The sequence below is a fragment of the Erinaceus europaeus genome, chromosome 11 (assembly GCF_950295315.1).
Source record: "Erinaceus europaeus chromosome 11, mEriEur2.1, whole genome shotgun sequence".
Classification (NCBI taxonomy): domain Eukaryota; kingdom Metazoa; phylum Chordata; class Mammalia; order Eulipotyphla; family Erinaceidae; genus Erinaceus; species Erinaceus europaeus.
The window spans coordinates 116,895,958-116,910,100 of record NC_080172.1 but is presented as its reverse complement, the minus strand read 5'-3'; positions in this window follow the sequence as shown (position 1 = coordinate 116,910,100).

The following is a 14,143-nucleotide window of genomic DNA, read 5'->3' as shown; positions in this document are numbered from 1 at the left end:
CGTGTCTCTCTCACTGTGTATGAGTGTCTCTGTCCGTTTCTCTCTCACTATGTATGAGTGTCTCTGTCCGTGTCTCTCTCACTGTGTATGAGTGTCTCTCTCCGTGTCTCTCTCACTGTGTATGAGTGTCTCTGTCAGTGTCTCTCTCACTATGTATGAGTGTCTCTGTCCGTGTCTCTCTCACTGTGTATGAGTGTCTCTGTCCGCGTCTCTCTCACTGTGTATGAGTGTCTCTGTCCGTGTCTCTCTCACTGTGTATGAGTGTCTCTGTCCGTGTCTCTCTCACTGTGTATGAGTGTCTCTGTCCGTTTCTCTCTCACTATGTATGAGTGTCTCTGTCCGTGTCTCTCTCAATGTGTATGAGTGTCTCTGTCCGTTTCTCTCTCACTGTGTATGAGTGTCTCTGTCCGCGTCTCTCTCACTGTGTATGAGTGTCTCTGTCCGTCTCTCTCTCACTGTGTATGAGTGTCTCTGTCCGCGTCTCTCTCACTGTGTATGAGTGTCTCTGTCCGTGTCTCTCTCACTGTGTATGAGTGTCTCTGTCCGTCTCTCTCTCACTGTGTATGAGTGTCTCTGTCCGTGTCTCTCTCACTGTGTATGAGTGTCTCTGTCCGTCTCTCTCTCACTGTGTATGAGTGTCTCTGTCCGTGTCTCTCTCACTGTGTATGAGTGTCTCTGTCCGTGTCTCTCTCACTGTGTATGAGTGTCTCTGTCCATGTCTCTCTCACTGTGTATGAGTGTCTCTGTCCGTTTCTCTCTCACTGTGTATGAGTGTCTCTGTCCGTGTCTCTCTCACTGTGTATGAGTGTCTCTGTCCATGTCTCTCTCACTGTGTATGAGTGTCTCTGTCCGTGTCTCTCTCACTGTGTATGAGTGTCTCTGTCCGCGTCTCTCTCACTGTGTATGAGTGTCTCTGTCCGTGTCTCTCTCACTATGTATGAGTGTCTCTGTCCGTCTCTCTCTCACTGTGTATGAGTGTCTCTGTCCGTGTCTCTCTCACTGTGTATGAGTGTCTCTGTCCGTTTCTCTCTCACTATGTATGAGTGTCTCTGTCCGTGTCTCTCTCACTGTGTATGAGTGTCTCTCTCCGTGTCTCTCTCACTGTGTATGAGTGTCTCTGTCTGTGTCTCTCTCACTGTGTATGAGTGTCTCTGTCCGTGTCTCTCTCACTATGTATGAGTGTCTCTGTCCGTGTCTCTCTCACTGTGTATGAGTGTCTCTGTCCGCGTCTCTCTCACTGTGTATGAGTGTCTCTGTCCGCGTCTCTCTCACTGTGTATGAGTGTCTCTGTCCGTGTCTCTCTCACTGTGTATGAGTGTCTCTGTCCGTGTCTCTCTCACTGTGTATGAGTGTCTCTGTCCGCGTCTCTCTCACTGTGTATGAGTGTCTCTGTCCGTGTCTCTCTCACTGTGTATGAGTGTCTCTGTCCGTGTCTCTCTCACTGTGTATGAGTGTCTCTGTCCGCGTCTCTCTCACTGTGTATGAGTGTCTCTGTCCGTGTCTCTCTCACTGTGTATGAGTGTCTCTTTCCGTGTCTCTCTCACTGTGTATGAGTGTCTCTGTCTGTGTCTCTCTCACTGTGTATGAGTGTCTCTGTCCGTGTCTCTCTCACTGTGTATGAGTGTCTCTGTCCGCGTCTCTCTCACTGTGTATGAGTGTCTCTGTCCGTCTCTCTCTCACTGTGTATGAGTGTCTCTGTCCGTGTCTCTCTCACTGTGTATGAGTGTCTCTGTCTGTGTCTCTCTCACTGTGTATGAGTGTCTCTGTCCATGTCTCTCTCACTGTGTATGAGTGTCTCTCTCCGTGTCTCTCTCACTGTGTATGAGTGTCTCTGTCTGTGTCTCTCTCACTGTGTATGAGTGTCTCTGTCCGTGTCTCTCTCACTGTGTATGAGTGTCTCTGTCCGTGTCTCTCTCACTGTGTATGAGTGTCTCTGTCCGTCTCTCTCTCACTGTGTATGAGTGTCTCTGTCCATGTCTCTCTCACTGTGTATGAGTGTCTCTGTCCGTGTCTCTCTCACTATGTATGAGTGTCTCTGTCAGTGTCTCTCTCACTGTGTATGAGTGTCTTTGTCCGTGTCTCTCTCACTGTGTATGAGTGTCTCTGTCCGTGTCTCTCTCACTGTGTATGAGTGTCTCTGTCCGTTTCTCTCTCACTGTGTATGAGTGTCTCTGTCCGTGTCTCTCTCACTGTGTATGAGTGTCTCTCTCCGTGTCTCTCTCACTGTGTATGAGTGTCTCTGTCAGTGTCTCTCTCACTATGTATGAGTGTCTCTGTCCGTGTCTCTCTCACTGTGTATGAGTGTCTCTGTCCGCGTCTCTCTCACTGTGTATGAGTGTCTCTGTCTGTGTCTCTCTCACTGTGTATGAGTGTCTCTGTCCGTGTCTCTCTCACTATGTATGAGTGTCTCTGTCCGTGTCTCTCTCACTGTGTATGAGTGTCTCTTTCCGTGTCTCTCTCACTGTGTATGAGTGTCTCTGTCTGTGTCTCTCTCACTGTGTATGAGTGTCTCTGTCCGTGTCTCTCTCACTGTGTATGAGTGTCTCTGTCCGCGTCTCTCTCACTGTGTATGAGTGTCTCTGTCCGTCTCTCTCTCACTGTGTATGAGTGTCTCTGTCCGTGTCTCTCTCACTGTGTATGAGTGTCTCTGTCTGTGTCTCTCTCACTGTGTATGAGTGTCTCTGTCCATGTCTCTCTCACTGTGTATGAGTGTCTCTTTCCGTGTCTCTCTCACTGTGTATGAGTGTCTCTGTCTGTGTCTCTCTCACTGTGTATGAGTGTCTCTGTCCGTGTCTCTCTCACTGTGTATGAGTGTCTCTGTCCGCGTCTCTCTCACTGTGTATGAGTGTCTCTGTCCGTCTCTCTCTCACTGTGTATGAGTGTCTCTGTCCGTGTCTCTCTCACTGTGTATGAGTGTCTCTGTCTGTGTCTCTCTCACTGTGTATGAGTGTCTCTGTCCATGTCTCTCTCACTGTGTATGAGTGTCTCTCTCCGTGTCTCTCTCACTGTGTATGAGTGTCTCTGTCTGTGTCTCTCTCACTGTGTATGAGTGTCTCTGTCCGTGTCTCTCTCACTGTGTATGAGTGTCTCTGTCCGTGTCTCTCTCACTGTGTATGAGTGTCTCTGTCCGTCTCTCTCTCACTGTGTATGAGTGTCTCTGTCCATGTCTCTCTCACTGTGTATGAGTGTCTCTGTCCGTGTCTCTCTCACTATGTATGAGTGTCTCTGTCAGTGTCTCTCTCACTGTGTATGAGTGTCTTTGTCCGTGTCTCTCTCACTGTGTATGAGTGTCTCTGTCCGTGTCTCTCTCACTGTGTATGAGTGTCTCTGTCCGTTTCTCTCTCACTATGTATGAGTGTCTCTGTCCGTGTCTCTCTCACTGTGTATGAGTGTCTCTCTCCGTGTCTCTCTCACTGTGTATGAGTGTCTCTGTCAGTGTCTCTCTCACTATGTATGAGTGTCTCTGTCCGTGTCTCTCTCACTGTGTATGAGTGTCTCTGTCCGCGTCTCTCTCACTGTGTATGAGTGTCTCTGTCCGTGTCTCTCTCACTGTGTATGAGTGTCTCTGTCCGTGTCTCTCTCACTGTGTATGAGTGTCTCTGTCCGTTTCTCTCTCACTATGTATGAGTGTCTCTGTCCGTGTCTCTCTCACTATGTATGAGTGTCTCTGTCAGTGTCTCTCTCACTGTGTATGAGTGTCTTTGTCCGTGTCTCTCTCACTGTGTATGAGTGTCTCTGTCCGTGTCTCTCTCACTGTGTATGAGTGTCTCTGTCCGTTTCTCTCTCACTGTGTATGAGTGTCTCTGTCCGTGTCTCTCTCACTGTGTATGAGTGTCTCTGTCCATGTCTCTCTCACTGTGTATGAGTGTCTCTGTCCGTGTCTCTCTCACTGTGTATGAGTGTCTCTGTCCGCGTCTCTCTCACTGTGTATGAGTGTCTCTGTCCGTGTCTCTCTCACTATGTATGAGTGTCTCTGTCCGTCTCTCTCTCACTGTGTATGAGTGTCTCTGTCCGTGTCTCTCTCACTGTGTATGAGTGTCTCTGTCCGTTTCTCTCTCACTATGTATGAGTGTCTCTGTCCGTGTCTCTCTCACTGTGTATGAGTGTCTCTCTCCGTGTCTCTCTCACTGTGTATGAGTGTCTCTGTCTGTGTCTCTCTCACTGTGTATGAGTGTCTCTGTCCGTGTCTCTCTCACTATGTATGAGTGTCTCTGTCCGTGTCTCTCTCACTGTGTATGAGTGTCTCTGTCCGCGTCTCTCTCACTGTGTATGAGTGTCTCTGTCCGCGTCTCTCTCACTGTGTATGAGTGTCTCTGTCCGTGTCTCTCTCACTGTGTATGAGTGTCTCTGTCCGTGTCTCTCTCACTGTGTATGAGTGTCTCTGTCCGCGTCTCTCTCACTGTGTATGAGTGTCTCTGTCCGTGTCTCTCTCACTGTGTATGAGTGTCTCTGTCCGTGTCTCTCTCACTGTGTATGAGTGTCTCTGTCCGCGTCTCTCTCACTGTGTATGAGTGTCTCTGTCCGTGTCTCTCTCACTGTGTATGAGTGTCTCTTTCCGTGTCTCTCTCACTGTGTATGAGTGTCTCTGTCTGTGTCTCTCTCACTGTGTATGAGTGTCTCTGTCCGTGTCTCTCTCACTGTGTATGAGTGTCTCTGTCCGCGTCTCTCTCACTGTGTATGAGTGTCTCTGTCCGTCTCTCTCTCACTGTGTATGAGTGTCTCTGTCCGTGTCTCTCTCACTGTGTATGAGTGTCTCTGTCTGTGTCTCTCTCACTGTGTATGAGTGTCTCTGTCCATGTCTCTCTCACTGTGTATGAGTGTCTCTCTCCGTGTCTCTCTCACTGTGTATGAGTGTCTCTGTCTGTGTCTCTCTCACTGTGTATGAGTGTCTCTGTCCGTGTCTCTCTCACTGTGTATGAGTGTCTCTGTCCGTGTCTCTCTCACTGTGTATGAGTGTCTCTGTCCGTCTCTCTCTCACTGTGTATGAGTGTCTCTGTCCATGTCTCTCTCACTGTGTATGAGTGTCTCTGTCCGTGTCTCTCTCACTATGTATGAGTGTCTCTGTCAGTGTCTCTCTCACTGTGTATGAGTGTCTTTGTCCGTGTCTCTCTCACTGTGTATGAGTGTCTCTGTCCGTGTCTCTCTCACTGTGTATGAGTGTCTCTGTCCGTTTCTCTCTCACTGTGTATGAGTGTCTCTGTCCGTGTCTCTCTCACTGTGTATGAGTGTCTCTCTCCGTGTCTCTCTCACTGTGTATGAGTGTCTCTGTCAGTGTCTCTCTCACTATGTATGAGTGTCTCTGTCCGTGTCTCTCTCACTGTGTATGAGTGTCTCTGTCCGCGTCTCTCTCACTGTGTATGAGTGTCTCTGTCTGTGTCTCTCTCACTGTGTATGAGTGTCTCTGTCCGTGTCTCTCTCACTATGTATGAGTGTCTCTGTCCGTGTCTCTCTCACTGTGTATGAGTGTCTCTTTCCGTGTCTCTCTCACTGTGTATGAGTGTCTCTGTCTGTGTCTCTCTCACTGTGTATGAGTGTCTCTGTCCGTGTCTCTCTCACTGTGTATGAGTGTCTCTGTCCGCGTCTCTCTCACTGTGTATGAGTGTCTCTGTCCGTCTCTCTCTCACTGTGTATGAGTGTCTCTGTCCGTGTCTCTCTCACTGTGTATGAGTGTCTCTGTCTGTGTCTCTCTCACTGTGTATGAGTGTCTCTGTCCATGTCTCTCTCACTGTGTATGAGTGTCTCTTTCCGTGTCTCTCTCACTGTGTATGAGTGTCTCTGTCTGTGTCTCTCTCACTGTGTATGAGTGTCTCTGTCCGTGTCTCTCTCACTGTGTATGAGTGTCTCTGTCCGCGTCTCTCTCACTGTGTATGAGTGTCTCTGTCCGTCTCTCTCTCACTGTGTATGAGTGTCTCTGTCCGTGTCTCTCTCACTGTGTATGAGTGTCTCTGTCTGTGTCTCTCTCACTGTGTATGAGTGTCTCTGTCCATGTCTCTCTCACTGTGTATGAGTGTCTCTCTCCGTGTCTCTCTCACTGTGTATGAGTGTCTCTGTCTGTGTCTCTCTCACTGTGTATGAGTGTCTCTGTCCGTGTCTCTCTCACTGTGTATGAGTGTCTCTGTCCGTGTCTCTCTCACTGTGTATGAGTGTCTCTGTCCGTGTCTCTCTCACTGTGTATGAGTGTCTCTGTCCATGTCTCTCTCACTGTGTATGAGTGTCTCTGTCCGTGTCTCTCTCACTGTGTATGAGTGTCTCTGTCCGCGTCTCTCTCACTGTGTATGAGTGTCTCTGTCCGTGTCTCTCTCACTGTGTATGAGTGTCTCTGTCCGTCTCTCTCTCACTGTGTATGAGTGTCTCTGTCCGTGTCTCTCTCACTGTGTATGAGTGTCTCTGTCCGTTTCTCTCTCACTATGTATGAGTGTCTCTGTCCGTGTCTCTCTCACTGTGTATGAGTGTCTCTCTCCGTGTCTCTCTCACTGTGTATGAGTGTCTCTGTCTGTGTCTCTCTCACTGTGTATGAGTGTCTCTGTCCGTGTCTCTCTCACTATGTATGAGTGTCTCTGTCCGTGTCTCTCTCACTGTGTATGAGTGTCTCTGTCCGCGTCTCTCTCACTGTGTATGAGTGTCTCTGTCCGCGTCTCTCTCACTGTGTATGAGTGTCTCTGTCCGTGTCTCTCTCACTGTGTATGAGTGTCTCTGTCCGTGTCTCTCTCACTGTGTATGAGTGTCTCTGTCCGCGTCTCTCTCACTGTGTATGAGTGTCTCTGTCCGTGTCTCTCTCACTGTGTATGAGTGTCTCTGTCCGTGTCTCTCTCACTGTGTATGAGTGTCTCTGTCCGTCTCTCTCTCACTGTGTATGAGTGTCTCTGTCCGTGTCTCTCTCACTGTGTATGAGTGTCTCTGTCCGTGTCTCTCTCACTGTGTATGAGTGTCTCTGTCCGCGTCTCTCTCACTGTGTATGAGTGTCTCTGTCCGTGTCTCTCTCACTGTGTATGAGTGTCTCTGTCCGCGTCTCTCTCACTGTGTATGAGTGTCTCTGTCCGTGTCTCTCTCACTGTGTATGAGTGTCTCTGTCCGTGTCTCTCTCACTGTGTATGAGTGTCTCTGTCCGTTTCTCTCTCACTATGTATGAGTGTCTCTGTCCGTTTCTCTCTCACTGTGTATGAGTGTCTCTGTCCGTGTCTCTCTCACTGTGTATGAGTGTCTCTCTCCGTGTCTCTCTCACTGTGTATGAGTGTCTCTGTCCGCGTCTCTCTCACTGTGTATGAGTGTCTCTGTCCGTCTCTCTCTCACTGTGTATGAGTGTCTCTGTCCGCGTCTCTCTCACTGTGTATGAGTGTCTTTGTCCGTCTCTCTCTCACTGTGTATGAGTGTCTCTGTCCGTGTCTCTCTCACTGTGTATGAGTGTCTCTGTCCGCGTCTCTCTCACTGTGTATGAGTGTCTCTGTCCGTCTCTCTCTCACTGTGTATGAGTGTCTCTGTCCGTGTCTCTCTCACTGTGTATGAGTGTCTCTGTCTGTGTCTCTCTCACTGTGTATGAGTGTCTCTGTCCATGTCTCTCTCACTGTGTATGAGTGTCTCTCTCCGTGTCTCTCTCACTGTGTATGAGTGTCTCTGTCTGTGTCTCTCTCACTGTGTATGAGTGTCTCTGTCCGTGTCTCTCTCACTGTGTATGAGTGTCTCTGTCCGTGTCTCTCTCACTGTGTATGAGTGTCTCTGTCCGTCTCTCTCTCACTGTGTATGAGTGTCTCTGTCCATGTCTCTCTCACTGTGTATGAGTGTCTCTGTCCGTGTCTCTCTCACTATGTATGAGTGTCTCTGTCAGTGTCTCTCTCACTGTGTATGAGTGTCTTTGTCCGTGTCTCTCTCACTGTGTATGAGTGTCTCTGTCCGTGTCTCTCTCACTGTGTATGAGTGTCTCTGTCCGTTTCTCTCTCACTATGTATGAGTGTCTCTGTCCGTGTCTCTCTCACTGTGTATGAGTGTCTCTGTCCGTTTCTCTCTCACTATGTATGAGTGTCTCTGTCCGTGTCTCTCTCACTGTGTATGAGTGTCTCTCTCCGTGTCTCTCTCACTGTGTATGAGTGTCTCTGTCTGTGTCTCTCTCACTGTGTATGAGTGTCTCTGTCCGTGTCTCTCTCACTATGTATGAGTGTCTCTGTCCGTGTCTCTCTCACTGTGTATGAGTGTCTCTGTCCGCGTCTCTCTCACTGTGTATGAGTGTCTCTGTCCGCGTCTCTCTCACTGTGTATGAGTGTCTCTGTCCGTGTCTCTCTCACTGTGTATGAGTGTCTCTGTCCGTGTCTCTCTCACTGTGTATGAGTGTCTCTGTCCGCGTCTCTCTCACTGTGTATGAGTGTCTCTGTCCGTGTCTCTCTCACTGTGTATGAGTGTCTCTGTCCGTGTCTCTCTCACTGTGTATGAGTGTCTCTGTCCGCGTCTCTCTCACTGTGTATGAGTGTCTCTGTCCGTGTCTCTCTCACTGTGTATGAGTGTCTCTTTCCGTGTCTCTCTCACTGTGTATGAGTGTCTCTGTCTGTGTCTCTCTCACTGTGTATGAGTGTCTCTGTCCGTGTCTCTCTCACTGTGTATGAGTGTCTCTGTCCGCGTCTCTCTCACTGTGTATGAGTGTCTCTGTCCGTCTCTCTCTCACTGTGTATGAGTGTCTCTGTCCGTGTCTCTCTCACTGTGTATGAGTGTCTCTGTCTGTGTCTCTCTCACTGTGTATGAGTGTCTCTGTCCATGTCTCTCTCACTGTGTATGAGTGTCTCTCTCCGTGTCTCTCTCACTGTGTATGAGTGTCTCTGTCCGTGTCTCTCTCACTGTGTATGAGTGTCTCTGTCCGTGTCTCTCTCACTGTGTATGAGTGTCTCTGTCCGTGTCTCTCTCACTGTGTATGAGTGTCTCTGTCCGTCTCTCTCTCACTGTGTATGAGTGTCTCTGTCCATGTCTCTCTCACTGTGTATGAGTGTCTCTGTCCGTGTCTCTCTCACTATGTATGAGTGTCTCTGTCAGTGTCTCTCTCACTGTGTATGAGTGTCTTTGTCCGTGTCTCTCTCACTGTGTATGAGTGTCTCTGTCCGTGTCTCTCTCACTGTGTATGAGTGTCTCTGTCCGTTTCTCTCTCACTGTGTATGAGTGTCTCTGTCCGTGTCTCTCTCACTGTGTATGAGTGTCTCTCTCCGTGTCTCTCTCACTGTGTATGAGTGTCTCTGTCAGTGTCTCTCTCACTATGTATGAGTGTCTCTGTCCGTGTCTCTCTCACTGTGTATGAGTGTCTCTGTCCGCGTCTCTCTCACTGTGTATGAGTGTCTCTGTCTGTGTCTCTCTCACTGTGTATGAGTGTCTCTGTCCGTGTCTCTCTCACTATGTATGAGTGTCTCTGTCCGTGTCTCTCTCACTGTGTATGAGTGTCTCTTTCCGTGTCTCTCTCACTGTGTATGAGTGTCTCTGTCTGTGTCTCTCTCACTGTGTATGAGTGTCTCTGTCCGTGTCTCTCTCACTGTGTATGAGTGTCTCTGTCCGCGTCTCTCTCACTGTGTATGAGTGTCTCTGTCCGTCTCTCTCTCACTGTGTATGAGTGTCTCTGTCCGTGTCTCTCTCACTGTGTATGAGTGTCTCTGTCTGTGTCTCTCTCACTGTGTATGAGTGTCTCTGTCCATGTCTCTCTCACTGTGTATGAGTGTCTCTCTCCGTGTCTCTCTCACTGTGTATGAGTGTCTCTGTCTGTGTCTCTCTCACTGTGTATGAGTGTCTCTGTCCGTGTCTCTCTCACTGTGTATGAGTGTCTCTGTCCGTGTCTCTCTCACTGTGTATGAGTGTCTCTGTCCGTCTCTCTCTCACTGTGTATGAGTGTCTCTGTCCATGTCTCTCTCACTGTGTATGAGTGTCTCTGTCCGTCTCTCTCTCACTGTGTATGAGTGTCTCTGTCCGTGTCTCTCTCACTGTGTATGAGTGTCTCTGTCCGTGTCTCTCTCACTATGTATGAGTGTCTCTGTCAGTGTCTCTCTCACTGTGTATGAGTGTCTTTGTCCGTGTCTCTCTCACTGTGTATGAGTGTCTCTGTCCGTGTCTCTCTCACTGTGTATGAGTGTCTCTGTCCGTTTCTCTCTCACTATGTATGAGTGTCTCTGTCCGTGTCTCTCTCACTGTGTATGAGTGTCTCTCTCCGTGTCTCTCTCACTGTGTATGAGTGTCTCTGTCAGTGTCTCTCTCACTATGTATGAGTGTCTCTGTCCGTGTCTCTCTCACTGTGTATGAGTGTCTCTGTCCGCGTCTCTCTCACTGTGTATGAGTGTCTCTGTCCGTGTCTCTCTCACTGTGTATGAGTGTCTCTGTCCGTGTCTCTCTCACTGTGTATGAGTGTCTCTGTCCGTTTCTCTCTCACTATGTATGAGTGTCTCTGTCCGTGTCTCTCTCAATGTGTATGAGTGTCTCTCTCCGTGTCTCTCTCACTGTGTATGAGTGTCTCTGTCCGCGTCTCTCTCACTGTGTATGAGTGTCTCTGTCCGTCTCTCTCTCACTGTGTATGAGTGTCTCTGTCCGCGTCTCTCTCACTGTGTATGAGTGTCTCTGTCCGCGTCTCTCTCACTGTGTATGAGTGTCTCTGTCCGTCTCTCTCTCACTGTGTATGAGTGTCTCTGTCCGTGTCTCTCTCACTGTGTATGAGTGTCTCTGTCCGTCTCTCTCTCACTGTGTATGAGTGTCTCTGTCCGTGTCTCTCTCACTGTGTATGAGTGTCTCTGTCCGTGTCTCTCTCACTGTGTATGAGTGTCTCTGTCCATGTCTCTCTCACTGTGTATGAGTGTCTCTGTCCGTTTCTCTCTCACTGTGTATGAGTGTCTCTGTCCGTGTCTCTCTCACTGTGTATGAGTGTCTCTGTCCATGTCTCTCTCACTGTGTATGAGTGTCTCTGTCCGTGTCTCTCTCACTGTGTATGAGTGTCTCTGTCCGCGTCTCTCTCACTGTGTATGAGTGTCTCTGTCCGTGTCTCTCTCACTGTGTATGAGTGTCTCTGTCCGTCTCTCTCTCACTGTGTATGAGTGTCTCTGTCCGTGTCTCTCTCACTGTGTATGAGTGTCTCTGTCCGTTTCTCTCTCACTATGTATGAGTGTCTCTGTCCGTGTCTCTCTCACTGTGTATGAGTGTCTCTCTCCGTGTCTCTCTCACTGTGTATGAGTGTCTCTGTCTGTGTCTCTCTCACTGTGTATGAGTGTCTCTGTCCGTGTCTCTCTCACTATGTATGAGTGTCTCTGTCCGTGTCTCTCTCACTGTGTATGAGTGTCTCTGTCCGCGTCTCTCTCACTGTGTATGAGTGTCTCTGTCCGCGTCTCTCTCACTGTGTATGAGTGTCTCTGTCCGTGTCTCTCTCACTGTGTATGAGTGTCTCTGTCCGTGTCTCTCTCACTGTGTATGAGTGTCTCTGTCCGCGTCTCTCTCACTGTGTATGAGTGTCTCTGTCCGTGTCTCTCTCACTGTGTATGAGTGTCTCTGTCCGTGTCTCTCTCACTGTGTATGAGTGTCTCTGTCCGTCTCTCTCTCACTGTGTATGAGTGTCTCTGTCCGTGTCTCTCTCACTGTGTATGAGTGTCTCTGTCCGTGTCTCTCTCACTGTGTATGAGTGTCTCTGTCCGCGTCTCTCTCACTGTGTATGAGTGTCTCTGTCCGTGTCTCTCTCACTGTGTATGAGTGTCTCTGTCCGCGTCTCTCTCACTGTGTATGAGTGTCTCTGTCCGTGTCTCTCTCACTGTGTATGAGTGTCTCTGTCCGTGTCTCTCTCACTGTGTATGAGTGTCTCTGTCCGTTTCTCTCTCACTATGTATGAGTGTCTCTGTCCGTTTCTCTCTCACTGTGTATGAGTGTCTCTGTCCGTGTCTCTCTCACTGTGTATGAGTGTCTCTCTCCGTGTCTCTCTCACTGTGTATGAGTGTCTCTGTCCGCGTCTCTCTCACTGTGTATGAGTGTCTCTGTCCGTCTCTCTCTCACTGTGTATGAGTGTCTCTGTCCGCGTCTCTCTCACTGTGTATGAGTGTCTTTGTCCGTCTCTCTCTCACTGTGTATGAGTGTCTCTGTCCGTGTCTCTCTCACTGTGTATGAGTGTCTCTGTCCGTGTCTCTCTCACTGTGTATGAGTGTCTCTGTCAGTGTCTCTCTCACTGTGTATGAGTGTCTCTCTCTGTGTCTCTCTCACTGTGTATGAGTGTCTCTGTCCGTCTCTCTCTCACTGTGTATGAGTGTCTCTGTCCGCGTCTCTCTCACTGTGTATGAGTGTCTCTGTCCGTCTCTCTCTCACTGTGTATGAGTGTCTCTGTCCGTGTCTCTCTCACTGTGTATGAGTGTCTCTGTCCGTGTCTCTCTCACTGTGTATGAGTGTCTCTGTCAGTGTCTCTCTCACTGTGTATGAGTGTCTCTGTCCGTGTCTCTCTCACTGTGTATGAGTGTCTCTGTCCGTGTCTCTCTCACTGTGTATGAGTGTCTCTGTCCGTGTCTCTCTCACTGTGTATGAGTGTCTCTGTCCGTGTCTCTCTCACTGTGTATGAGTGTCTCTGTCAGTGTCTCTCTCACTGTGTATGAGTGTCTCTCTCCGTGTCTCTCTCACTGTGTATGAGTGTCTCTGTCCGTCTCTCTCTCACTGTGTATGAGTGTCTCTGTCCGCGTCTCTCTCACTGTGTATGAGTGTCTCTGTCCGTCTCTCTCTCACTGTGTATGAGTGTCTCTGTCCGCGTCTCTCTCACTGTGTATGAGTGTCTCTGTCCGTCTCTCTCTCACTGTGTATGAGTGTCTCTGTCCGCGTTTCTCTCACTGTGTATGAGTGTCTCTGTCCGTGTCTCTCTCACTGTGTATGAGTGTCTCTGTCTGTCTCTCTCTCACTGTGTATGAGTGTCTCTGTCCGTGTCTCTCTCACTGTGTATGAGTGTCTCTGTCAGTGTCTCTCTCTCACTGTGTATGAGTGTCTCTGTCTGTCTCTCTCTCACTGTGTATGAGTGTCTCTGTCCGTGTCTCTCTCACTGTGTATGAGTGTCTCTGTCAGTGTCTCTCTCTCACTGTGTATGAGTGTCTCTGTCTGTGTCTCTCTCACTGTGTATGAGTGTCTCTGTCCGTGTCTCTCACTGTGTATGAGTGTCTCTGTCCGTCTCTCTCTCACTGTGTATGAGTGTCTCTCTCCGTGTCTCTCTCACTGTGTATGAGTGTCTCTGTCCGTCTCTCTCTCACTGTGTATGAGTGTCTCTGTCCGCGTTTCTCTCACTGTGTATGAGTGTCTCTGTCCGTGTCTCTCTCACTGTGTATGAGTGTCTCTGTCCGTGTCTCTCTCACTGTGTATGAGTGTCTCTGTCCGTGTCTCTCTCACTGTGTATGAGTGTCTCTGTCAGTGTCTCTCTCTCACTGTGTATGAGTGTCTCTGTCTGTCTCTCTCTCACTGTGTATGAGTGTCTCTGTCCGTGTCTCTCTCACTGTGTATGAGTGTCTCTGTCCGTGTCTCTCTCACTGTGTATGAGTGTCTCTGTCCGTGTCTCTCTCACTGTGTATGAGTGTCTCTGTCCGTGTCTCTCTCACTGTGTATGAGTGTCTCTGTCCGTGTCTCTCTCACTGTGTATGAGTGTCTCTGTCAGTGTCTCTCTCACTGTGTATGAGTGTCTCTGTCCGTGTCTCTCTCACTGTGTATGAGTGTCTCTGTCCGTGTCTCTCTCACTGTGTATGAGTGTCTCTGTCCGTGTCTCTCTCACTGTGTATGAGTGTCTCTGTCCGTGTCTCTCTCACTGTGTATGAGTGTCTCTGTCAGTGTCTCTCTCACTGTGTATGAGTGTCTCTCTCCGTGTCTCTCTCACTGTGTATGAGTGTCTCTGTCCGTCTCTCTCTCACTGTGTATGAGTGTCTCTGTCCGCGTCTCTCTCACTGTGTATGAGTGTCTCTGTCCGTCTCTCTCTCACTGTGTATGAGTGTCTCTGTCCGCGTCTCTCTCACTGTGTATGAGTGTCTCTGTCCGTCTCTCTCTCACTGTGTATGAGTGTCTCTGTCCGCGTTTCTCTCACTGTGTATGAGTGTCTCTGTCCGTGTCTCTCTCACTGTGTATGAGTGTCTCTGTCTGTCTCTCTCTCACTGTGTATGAGTGTCTCTGTCCGTGTCTCTCTCACTGTGTATGAGTGTCT